Source organism: Rattus norvegicus, chromosome X, assembly GCF_036323735.1.
Source record: "Rattus norvegicus strain BN/NHsdMcwi chromosome X, GRCr8, whole genome shotgun sequence".
Taxonomy (NCBI): Eukaryota; Metazoa; Chordata; class Mammalia; order Rodentia; family Muridae; genus Rattus; species Rattus norvegicus.
In genome coordinates, this window is record NC_086039.1 from 35,830 (window position 1) to 48,092 (window position 12,263).

Sequence of the window (12,263 nt, forward strand, 5' to 3'; positions counted from 1 at the left end):
TCAACACTTCTTTGAAACCCTCTCATGTTCATGTTCAGTGTGAAGGGAATTCCAATGTCTGAATGGAAACTCACTTCCCCTTCCTACCTGGGTTACAACATTTACTCAGCTCAAATATTTTCACTCCCAAGGAGATCAAGATTTTAAAAATTCATCCTCTCAAAGTATAACACTAAATTAATAGCATGAATTTTCTACCATTCAAAGTCTTCCTAATGCATATTTCCCGAACCCTTAGCTTTATGTATTTTAGTAACCAGTTCTGCATCAGGAAGTCCTTATTTAGATACAATGTTTCTCCTTGGCTTTTAACCAGCTGCTCAGTCTTAGGTACTGGATTTACCTAAGCACAAGTTTCTCCCTTTTGAATTCAGCTGTTGCCAGTACTGTTCCTTAGGTTTTTCCAATTGAAGAATTGTCAAAATTCTTACTGTCCCTACAGAGTTATGACTAGTAATGACCTGGTTCAATCCTACAATCCTGAGAACTGAGCATCTCAAGTTCCATAAAATCCAAATGGTGTCTCTAGATATCTCTGAAATGTTGTTTTCATAGTGGGATTCAGTTGTTACTGTTTTCAAATCATTCCTCTTAAACTTTAAAATGTAAGCATTGCTCATGTACAGAATTCTTTCTCAAGAAAGGAGGAGGATTTATGAATTCTTTCATTGACATTGGGTTGACTTACTTGTGGATGTACACCTCATTCCTTGGATCAATCCAGCATGCCCCAACAGCACAGAGCAAGTCACTTATTTGTAGGGTGTGTGTGTGTGTGTGTGTGTGTGTGTGTGTGTCTAGGTCAGTCCACGAGAACTCCTTCTACATGTTGGAGAAGCACACTTTTTCAAAGATACCATGGCCTCCTTTGTTTTCCATGCCTCTTTAACATATCTAATCACTTCAAAATGCACCATTTACTTATACCTCTCGGTCACAGATTAAACTCATAATATCCTCCAATCTCCACAGGGAATCAGAGCTCAATAATAAATAATTTTTCGAGACTTTAGATTCAAAATTTGTCCTAAAACTCATTAAGTATTTATTGTTCTGTAAATGAAAATCCAGCTGGTATTTTGGACATTTGAGTTTCATGGCCAGAAATCATCAGCTAAATGCATTCCCTCCATTCTTGGCAAGTTCATGCTATGCTTCCCGAATGTCATGTTTGCTGTGACTACCTAGTTATACAGTCTTATGATATGCAAGTGAGTTCTAATATAGTATTCTTAATACTTAGTGGTTCTGATCAGAATCTGCAAAGTGGGGAATCAATCTCTTTGTGCTAAACATAGGTTGCAAACTGCCTCTGGATATATTTTGGATAGCATATTGTATAAATGCATGTGCTTTTTAGGTGGTTTATCATTATCTATTAACAGTCTACATACCATAGTATCAGATTATTTTAAATTTCTATGTAAAGTGATTTCTTGTCCCTCCTGGCTTAGAATTGTGTGGGGATACTTAGATCAATCTGTGTAGCCCTACGCAATTCTTCTTGATATACTTTCATCTATGGATGGTGTAATATCTACAACCTTTGATATACTGCCTTTGATACACCTTCCTTCACCTGTGTAAATGAAAATATTTTCATCTCTTGATGGTGTAATATCTACAAACTTTGACATACGGACTTTTATGCACCTTCCTTCACCTGTGTGAAAGAAAAATATTTACAGCAGACTGATCCTGTAATGTTTTGGATACTACATGATTCCCTTAGCTAAAATATGACTATGCATTCTTATTCAGGCTCAAACAGATTCATGGGGAGACGCCATTGACTAGAAATGTCTACTACTACTCAGATGTCCTCTATGAATACAGTCAGAAGAACAGTTACTTCAGTTCAGGTGTGGAACTGATGAATTATCAGACATTTTCTATATTAAAAAAATTACTAAGACAAGGATTGAGGGAATGCTTTCATCTATGTAGAACATTAATTTCAGCCTCACATACAAATGTGTAATGTGAAGTAGTTGCAACACTGTGCTGCAGAAAGAATAGTATACTTTGGTGTATGGTCTTTCTGGACTAGAGTATGATGTCAATACAGTCTTATGTGACAGATTTTCAAGCACATATGAACATCTGAGAATTCCAGCAGAGTAAATCTTGCTCAAGATAATAACCTTCATATAATTTTTGATCCTCATCGGGACCAATTACTGCTAGGTATCAGAGTTCTGACTCATTTTAAGTTCTTTTTTTATCTCATGCTAATTTTTGATGCTTTCTTTCCCTCATGGAATACTTAGTCAATAGACCAGTGTACCAGATATCAGCTGCATGACCAGAGGTTGGTAGCAATTTAACTCATTGCTCAATTCATAGATACAAAGATGTTTTCTTTTTATGAGAAGGCCTTGATCTTCTAGAATGTAGAATATTGTTGTCTGTGGCTTTCCTTTGCTCCCTCCATTCTCACATGGTTCATATCAGTGAAGAAACAACATAAAGAATGTGAAAAACACTTGCTGGGTCACAGGATAGACAAAATCAACAAAACTTTCCTTACATGGAATTAGAACATAGTGGAGAGCAGATACATTCAGCTTAGTCAATGAAATGCTCCCCCTGTATACCTAATGGACAAATGTTTACCCACCTGGATTGTCTTGTTAGCCATGCCTGCTTACCCTGCTTACCCAGTTCCCAGGAGACTTTATTCTCAGCAAGGGATAAGGTGGTGGACCAACATTTTAGGCTTCCTCAGTATTTCCCAATTACTCCAAGATAAGCAGAATCCTCCAAAAGGAGCTCCCATTTCCATAGTCTACCTCTCTTCAGGTCTGAAGCTATGAGCCCAGTCTACAAGAAAATCTCCATAACCCAGACAAAGTAAATCTTTTCTTTCTTTAGTGCTGGGGAGGATGGGCAGCTCTGATGGTGGCTTTCTTATTGTAGGTTCTTCCTGAGACAGGAGAGGGGGAAGAGCATGGGAGGAGGGTAAATCTTGATCCATTTAGAGTTTCAGTATAATAATAATAATAATAATAATAATAATAATAATAATAATAATAACAACAACAATCATCATCATCACCATCATCATCATCATCAATACAATCACCATCACCATCAAAAGTATTTTAGGCTGGTAAGATGATTCAGCATTTAAGAGAACTGACTGCTATTCCATAGGTCATGAGTTTAATTCCCAGCAAAAACATCGTGGAATACAAACATGCATAATGGCATTTGACTCCCATTTCTGTCGTGTCTGACAGTTACAGAATACTCATACAAATCAAATGAAATAAATCTTTAAAATAAATAAATAAATGTTTATTTATCAAAGTTTAAGTTACTGTGCTTCTGTAGCTGATCAGCTTTTTGTATTCCTCTGAGGACAGCAAATGCAATCTCTGTCTATTAAAATCCATGATGAGAGCTCACACATTACCTGCCCAATCCCAAGGCTTTTATTCAAAACACAGCTTCTGCTTTTCTGAGAATTATGTAGTTTCTTATTAAACTCCTATCCTTTCTTCATGTCCTGCCTCTGCGTGGCACACAAGAAAATTAGTTCATACATGAGGACATTACAGTTGCATTTTCCTGTGGTGTGAGAAAACTGAGGTTAACACAGAGGGGTCAGGACTGTCAACAAAGAAGTGGGCATAATGACTATCTTTTGTCCAAATGCTGTTGGTTCAATGGGTCAGCTTTCCTGGGAGTTTACCAAACTCACAGGTCATCTTCTGGAGCTAATTAATCAATTTCTCCAAATTCTTAATCTGATTTACTAGCTCACTGATGGTGGAAGGTTGGGATGACGACTTCCCAGCAGACCCTGAAGAGAAACACAAGGGAACATGCATAGTAATGGCCCAGTCACAGGAGAGAAAATGCTGAGTCCCTAATGAACCATGATGAAATGGGAAATCTACAGATACTTGGAAGCACTGAAAGATGAGGAAAGCTCTCTTCAAGCTGGACTTAGTAGCTATTTTCTTTCTCGCAACCGTGATCCCTAAACATGTGCCTCACTGCCTTCTGCAGTCGCCCTGGCCCTTAACAACAAAATCTGGTCAAGACATGAATAAATGGAAGATATTTTCAGTTCGTATCTGATGGGATGCATGTAAGTCCTGGAGTCCATAGTGTTAAGGACCACCAAGCCTTAATCATGTATGTTCAAGACAAAGAGTAAGAGACCTTGATGCATGTGAGCGGAGTAGCCCTTGTCATAAATTCCTATGGCATGTCCAGGAATCCTGTGAAGATAAAATTCAATACTCTACCCTGAGAGTCAAAGCTTTTATCGCTGTGCCTCTTCTTGGCATTCTTCCTCATTCAGAATGAAACTAAGGAATGCATAGTAGACAAGATGCATGCTTGACAATTCCTGACTCTCTGCCAATAAATTTATCAGATATTCCTGAAACTGGGTCTCTTCTTTAGGGATCCAGAGCCTTCAGGTCATAAGTCCTACTCCTAGAAGGCCTGAGCCAAGACTACCTCCTCTAGGAGGTTCCTCAGAACCAGCCCACTGCTCTCACTTGCCTTTTTGCACCAGATAATTTATGTTTCACTTCTTTAACAAGAAAGTATCTTAATTTCTTCCTCCTCTCTCTTTTGTCTCTCCATGCTCTCTGTTTTCTCTGTAAATAGCTTGATCATCCTGAAAAACATTTGAGTGGGTAAACAAATAAGTACTAACTAATTGCCACGAGGGCAGTTTCTGTTTCCATAACACTAGTGACATCACAGAGAATACAATGGAAATTCCAGCATACATTAGAGTATCCGGAAGATAGTCCCATTCAACAGCACATAACTTCCCTTTAACTAGATCTTCTCCAAATAAACAAACCATGTTGCCCTTTCAAGGATCTTTGCCTGAGACACAAAGGAAGACTTTCTATCACTATCCCTTCTAACCCAGAGATATCACTGATCTATTGAATTTTTTACCACCTTCATGAATGAATAGTTAAGACTCAATTCTCAAACACAGCCCACAAATGGTCCCCTACTCCTTTGGAAGCACACTCAAAATGACAAAGAAGAAAATAAACTGAGAACATAGTTCATAATTCTTGTCAGTGATGTGTTAATTCGACACAGTTAATCCATCTCAGGGGACATCTTCTGTAGCTAAATGACCAATTTTTCCAAATTCTTCATCTATTCCTCCTGCTAAGTAATATTGGAGGGTTGGGATGATGTCTTCCCAGTAGGCCAGGTACATAGATAAATACAAGTGAGCAAAGACTTGGGGAATATCCACAGACTACAACAGTATGGATAGGGGAGTAAAAAATACAGAAAACTTTTAAATTCTGATAAAAAATTCCCTCAGAGCCTCGAAAATTATTTATTTTAGCCATGAGACTGATTGTGATGTAATCAGTGGTACACAGTTCTGGCAACAGGTGCATTGATTAACACAGGTGTAATTTGAGTCATCAATAGCAAACACTCAGGGAAAGCATGATGGGTCAATCTTGGAATGAGCAATTAAGAAGTCAAACTGAAGTATAGATAGGTATCATGTGGAAGAAACAGATGGACAGAGACTAAGACAGAAAGACAGACAGAGAGAGAGACAGATACACACACACACAAACACAACTCACTCACACACACACACAAATCAAAGCAGCAGTCATAGGGAAAACGATGTAGTAGATCATTGGTAAGGAGCTCCAGCCAGGGAAGAAAAGTCAAATTCTTCATTTGGGTGCCACATATGACAACTTCTATACTCCTGAAAGGCAGTCACCACTACATTTATGTACAACATCCATTAGGAAAATACAGACAGGGAAGGTAAAGTAAGGGAAGAGACTAGGTATTACTACACGATGCATGTTTATTAAAGTCCCATGTTATCTTTCTCCTGAGGCTGTAAGTCCCTGTAAAGAGAAGACAGTCCATGGTCAGCCTGGCATGCCTTTCTTGGATTTCTGAAAATTTTCCTTCCATACATGATCCTTGGCCCCTAGGCTTGTTGGGAGTTGTTGAATATTCTACATCTTCTCAGTTGTTAAATTCTTATCTAGTAGATTTGGACATCAATTCTATTTTTAATTGTTGTTCTCCAGTAGACAGCAAGTTCAGATCACACTGGTTTTTATGAGATAATCAAGTGCATAAACTGCCATGAAATATGTTATCATTAGTAAAGACCTTTGTAGGAAAGCTGAAAAATAGGACAGAGAGGCAGAAAGACAGACAAAGAGAGATGAGACAGAGAGACGGAGAAAGACACATACACAGAGAGAGAGAGTGAAAGAATACTATGCCTTGTGTATATGAAGCCAGAAAATAATTTGTGAATCTAGAAGAAAAAGTGTAAGTGACTGCCTGTAAATCCCATTGACTAAGAAAGAAGCCAGGAGCCAGTTGTGCTATTGAGACTTCACACAGATTGGCCTATACCAATGTGAAACACTAGACTTCCATGAGCAAATCCTTAGCCTGGATAATGCAGTTATGTTGGTCTAGAAAAACACTGATTTGGCCCCTCTGTCTCTCAGTACTCTGATCTGCCATGTCACAGGAGGCTGAATGGTCTTCCACTTACCCTGAGATGCAGCTCACAAGGAACAGCACCTACCTTAAACAGTACTTCATCTGAGCCTACCCTTCATTATAGATGGTATTCGGGAAGCTAACTGACAGCTTTGCCTAGCTGTGTGTCAAAGTTCAGACATGACACTCCCACTCTGTGATTGTCAACACTTCCATGTTTCCATTGGGAGGGCAGTGTCACAAAAGCCTGATACTGTCTTCTCACTCCTTTCACTTTCTTCATGTGACCAAGTTGACAGTCACCTTCAGTTTATTCTCAGATCCACAGGATGCAACTTGGCCTCAGAGCCCTCATGTCTGGCCACAGAACAAAGAGAACAATCTCACAGTTCACAATGATAATGCAGACATGCCACGGTATTACCTCCAAATTTTACTTTCAAATTTATTCTCTTATTTCTGATTATACTAGTCTTTAAAGAAGGTCATGTTGTGGGAGAGCATTTGGTTTCTGCCCCATCCACAGATTATAGTTTTCTTACATAGACTTTTTTCAGTGACAAGGTTTCTGTAAACTTGTATCAAATTAACCATTTAAGCACAGAAACACACACACACACACACACACACCGACACACATACACACATACACACACATACACACAAACACACGGAGTGTAGGGATAATAGTGATGTGCATGTTGAAGAAATTTAGGACAGTCGATTTAGCATATAAGATGTGGAGGGTTGCACTACAATCTAAGCCCATAGGATGAAGGATGGGGAACAATTGTGAGTGGTGCTTTCCCCCCATTTGGACATATGAACCATGAAGTATGAGACAGTAGATCTGCATGGTCAAAGCCAAAGAACAGAAACATACACAGTCAATTGATTGTGAATAGCTCATCTCTCTGATCTCTAATGGAAGAGTTAAGATGTTTCCACACCTCTCCTGCATAATATTTCATTGCAGTCCAATGCTAGCACACTGAAGGATATTCAAGAACATATCTGAAAGGTGATCTTTTGACCTAGCTTCATATAGAGATAAAGCAAGAGTGTCAGAATTCCCAGAGCTCTGATGAGCAGAGGGTGTTGTTTTCCTCTCATTAACTTAGCAATGCCTCAGAAATCCAAGAAGACAATCTCCTAAGGCCTATTCACAGCTGCACATGGTGTATTTTGGCTTCACAACACCTTAGGCTGTAGTTACAGAAGCCAGGATGAAAACTGTAAATTCCATCAGCATACAGTTGCTGGGAAGATCACCAGAATCACTGATATATCTCTATAGAACCATGACTGTAGATAGACATGCCTTGCAGGGATAGTACATGGTTGTTTAGTTCCCCCAATTACTGTACAGGACATGTAGGGAAGTCAGGAAGGAGCCAGTCCCTGTTCTATTTCACTAACTGACATTTCTTCACTATCATAGAAATCTGCCTGCCAAAGGGCACTGTCATTAGGACAAAACAGCAACCAACAGATTGGAAAAAAAGATCTATACCAATACTTCACCTGATAGAGGGCTATAATCCAATAGATACAAAGTACTCAAGAAATTAACCTTCAGAGAGACAAATAACCCTATTCCAATTGGGTTCCAGAAATGACGAAAGAATTCTCAATTGAGGAAAATCAAATATCTGAGAAGCGTTTAAACAAATATTCATCTAAGTATGGTGACTAAGTATGTCATCAAGGAAATGTAAATGAAAACAACCCTACGATTCCACCTCACACATGTAAGAATGGCTGGAATCAAAAACTCAGGAGACAGCAGATGTTGATTAAGATGTCAAGAAAGAGGAAAGCTTCTTCTTTCTTGGTGGAATTACAAACTTGTTCAATCACTCTGGAAATCATTCTGAAGATTCCTCAGAAAGTTGTAAATTGCACTACCTGAGGACCAAGATTTACCTAGCCTGGGTATATACCCAAAACATGCTCCAACATGCAATAAAGACACATGGTCAACTATGTTCATAGTGTAGGACACCCTTATGGGAGACCCCACTCCAATTGCAAGATGGTACTCCCCAAGAAACGTGAGAGATCGGCTCTTGATATAAAGCACATGAGTCCATTTATTATCAGAGCTCTGGGATGGCTCCTATCTCACACAGGAGACATGGGAGTCGACTCCAAGACTCAAAATTTAAGGCTTTTTATAGGGGAAGGGAATGGGATTCAGCGTGTTTATACTTGATTGGTTGATTTATATATCAGCAAGGGAAATGGGTACAATGTCTCATCAGCATGCAGTACGTGTGGGCTGGAGTATTCACGATGTAGGAGAGTCTTATCTTTATTTGAAGAACAGGGAGTTTGGTAAGTATTAACTATAGAGGAACAGCCAGTTTGCCCATTCGGATGGCCCATGACTCAGCGGAGATGGTGGCTGCTAGTGCCTGGAACAATCTCTTGACCTTGTTTTTAGGCTTGGCCGGGCATGTCTCAGGCCCGTTCTGTCTTTTCCCCTTATGTGCTGTTCTTCTGTAGTTTTTATGAGGTTTTTATTTTAACTCCTTCAATAGCAGACTTATTAATGATACCAGGAACTTGAAGGAAACCTAATGGCATTCATCGGTGGAATGGATACAGAGAATGTGGTACATCTGCCCAATTTTGTACTATTCAGTTACCAAAACCAATGATTTCAAGAAATTCATAGACAAATGGATTGAACTAGAAAATATAATACTGACTGAGGTAACCCAGTTACAGAAAAACATACATGGTATGAAATCACCAAAAGTGGATATTGGCACAAAAGATCAAATTACCCAAGATGCAGACCACAGACAACTGGAAGGCTAAGAAGGACACCCAAGATGTTCATGCTTTGCTACTTTTTAAAAGGGGGAACAAAAATATCTATGAATTTAGAGTAGAAACTGAAGGAATCCCATTAAGAGCATTCCATATATATATAATCAGTCAGCAATACTAAATAAGATTGCTGAAGCTAAGAAGGGCAGGCTGCCAATATCCGGATACAGATACTTACTGAGACACAGCTAGAGCATGTCAAATACAGAAGTGAGTGCTAGTGGCAATCTGAACTGAAAATGGACCTCTTGTTGTTAGATTTTGAGAAAGGATTGCAAGATCTGAAGGGTCTTTAATCCCCATAAGAATAGCAATGGGAATGAACCAGAGCTTTCTGTTACTAAGGCAGTATTCAAGGACGGTACATGGATAGACCTATGGCTCCAACTGCATATGTAGCAGAGGATGGCCTCGATGGGCATTAATGGAAGGAGAAGTTCCGGGTCCAAAGTAGGTTTGACTCCCAGTTGAAGGGTATATGAATGTGCAGTAAGAGGGGATATAGAAGAAGGGTAAGGGTACCAGTTAGGCCTCTTATGGACAGAAAACTGGGAAAGGAAATAACATTTGAAATGTAAATATAGAAATATCCGTTTGTAAAAGAAATAAAAATTGCTAAAAAATAAAAAAAGAAAGAAATTAAAGAAAAGAAAACTGTCAGCTAATCTCACCTATTGACTCAGACATATAAAGGGTAACTGTCAGGGAATGGTACTCAGAGTAATACTAGTGAAAAGACTCTGATGATGAAGTCTCAACTTGGTAACACTTCTCTCTCGCAGATACCAGTGTCAGACACAAACTGCACCATAGGAATCCAATGCATGGAGTTTACTCTGAGCTGAGGACACAATATTGGTCTTTTCCTTTTCCTTAGGACCGTTTTCTTCTGGGCAAAAAGAGTAAAATCCATGACCTCTCAGGAAAGCAACTTTGCCCTCCCCAACACCTGGTTTTTGGAATGAATATATTAATGATATAAAATCTCTGACTTCCAGGAACCATAACAAGCAGGAACGTCCAGATGCTGCTGGGAGGCTCGCAGCTCCTGATTCCCATATGTGGAAGGCTCAGTTCAAGGCTATCTCGTCAGCAAACCCCCTCAACTCCTATACAGGACTCACTGAGCTTTCCCATGGATGATATATTTCCCCCTTTTTTTTATACCAAGACAGAAGTCCAGCTTCCTTCTCCCCATCTGTGATGTCTTTATCCTCTTGTTATCACTCCCAAATGACAGTTTACTCTGAACTAGGGGACAGTTCATAAAGCCTAGAGTTACTGAAGGAATATCTAAGAGATAGTTGCTGTCACGACAACACTTGTGACATCACAGAAGCTTGGGCTCTCCAGGTTACAATAGATTTTTCAGGGAGTACCTAATGTCACTGAGAACTGTCATGGCCTACCTGATAAACAGCTTTCCTTACTTTGACCAGATTCAAGGGTGCCCTTTCCAGGAGTGTCTCCTGTGACACAGTGGAAACCTTTATGTACTACATCTCTCTAAAGCTAGAGACTTCTCTTTGCTTCATTAGTGGTTACATGCTCTGAATGGAGAAAGTTAGTCAGGGTCTTGGCATGTGTAGAAAAGATCTAGGAGTGTGTAGTGGAGAAAATTCTTCTGGAGAATAATTCTATTCCCAGATCTAACAGTGTGATATACAGTTAATGTGGTACATTTTCTCTGTCTCCCTAAGGCCATTATATGTCAAACAACCTTTAATTGAATCAATATTGTATTTAATTTTCCTATTTTACATTTCTTGATAGTAGACTTTATATATATTGCTGTATGTGTACTCAAAAGTTCTGATTTCCAATTCCACTTTTTGCAATGATTGTGGCAACAAAGGGGCCCAGGAATAGAGCTAATGCAACAGTAAGAATAATTTCTGCCTACTTTAAATGATAAATAGACATCAGTAAAGCAAAGGACAACATGAACTATAGAATTCGGTCCTGTAGTTCTATTAGATATCAGTTCTCTAATATTTGCCTTCCTGTGTACACAGGACCACATATTTCACATATCTCCTGACACATGCAGCATCACTACCACTTGGCCGGAACAATGGGATATTGTTAGTGGATTTAGAGGTTCAGTGCCATTCTCTGATAGGACAAAGAATAGATTTTATGGAAAACTGGAGGAGTAAGATTTGAAGAATGAAATGGTTGAACAGTTCTTCCAACTGCTAATCTCTGCACATTGAAAGCAATGTGGGGTGTATTCTAAACATAATATTATATGGATGAATCCCTCCTTTAAGGAATGCAGCAGGCCCAATAAAAAAAAATAACAGTCTTGCGATACTTCCCTGGAATGTACTGGGAGTTTCCATAGGATTTTTTTTCTTAATGTCTTTTTCATTGTGTCCACCTGCCAGGAATTCTGAGTTATATATGCTCCATAAAGATTGCACACTATTTATAAAACTTTGACTATTAATTCAGAGGTTTTGGCTATAAAAGCTATAAAAGCTGGGCAATTCCATGATAGCATTCCTAGTGAGAGGGAAAATTAGGGGAAAAGTTCCTAGCAGAACTTTTTAGTTTATCTTTCACCAGTTTCTGTCTTTTGGAGAAGCTTCTACTCACCCAGAAAAAGTATCAATAAAAAAATCACATACTTTTTTTCCTATCCTAGCAGTCTATATGTCAGTAAAGTCAGGTTCCCATAATTCATCATAGTGTTGGCCAGTCATATGAGATTCTTCTTTCTAATGAACTCTGTCTTGTTATTTATATAAGTATAAAACTGACATCTGGCTTAAACATATCCTGCCATGCTGTCCAATGTAGGTAGGTATAACATATATTGGTGCTGGCAATTCATAGAGTTATGTAGAACCAAGTCAAGTAGTCTGGTAAAGCTGAGTTACCAGAAAACTGCAAATTGTTTCTGAAAGAATGATCTTTCCTTCTGT

At 38.9% G+C, this 12,263-nt stretch overlaps 1 long non-coding RNA gene across 1 annotated transcript; it reads right to left on the reverse strand.

The window, feature by feature from the left end:
- Positions 1–239: 239 nt before the first annotated feature.
- On the reverse strand, positions 240–10,614 carry LOC134484157 (uncharacterized). The gene is made up of 3 exons (XR_010061574.1): positions 10,005–10,614; positions 3,419–5,876; positions 240–2,926 (listed from the first exon to the last, which is right to left on the reverse strand). It is a non-coding gene; the product is annotated as an uncharacterized LOC134484157 (long non-coding RNA).
- Positions 10,615–12,263: the final 1,649 nt, after the last annotated feature.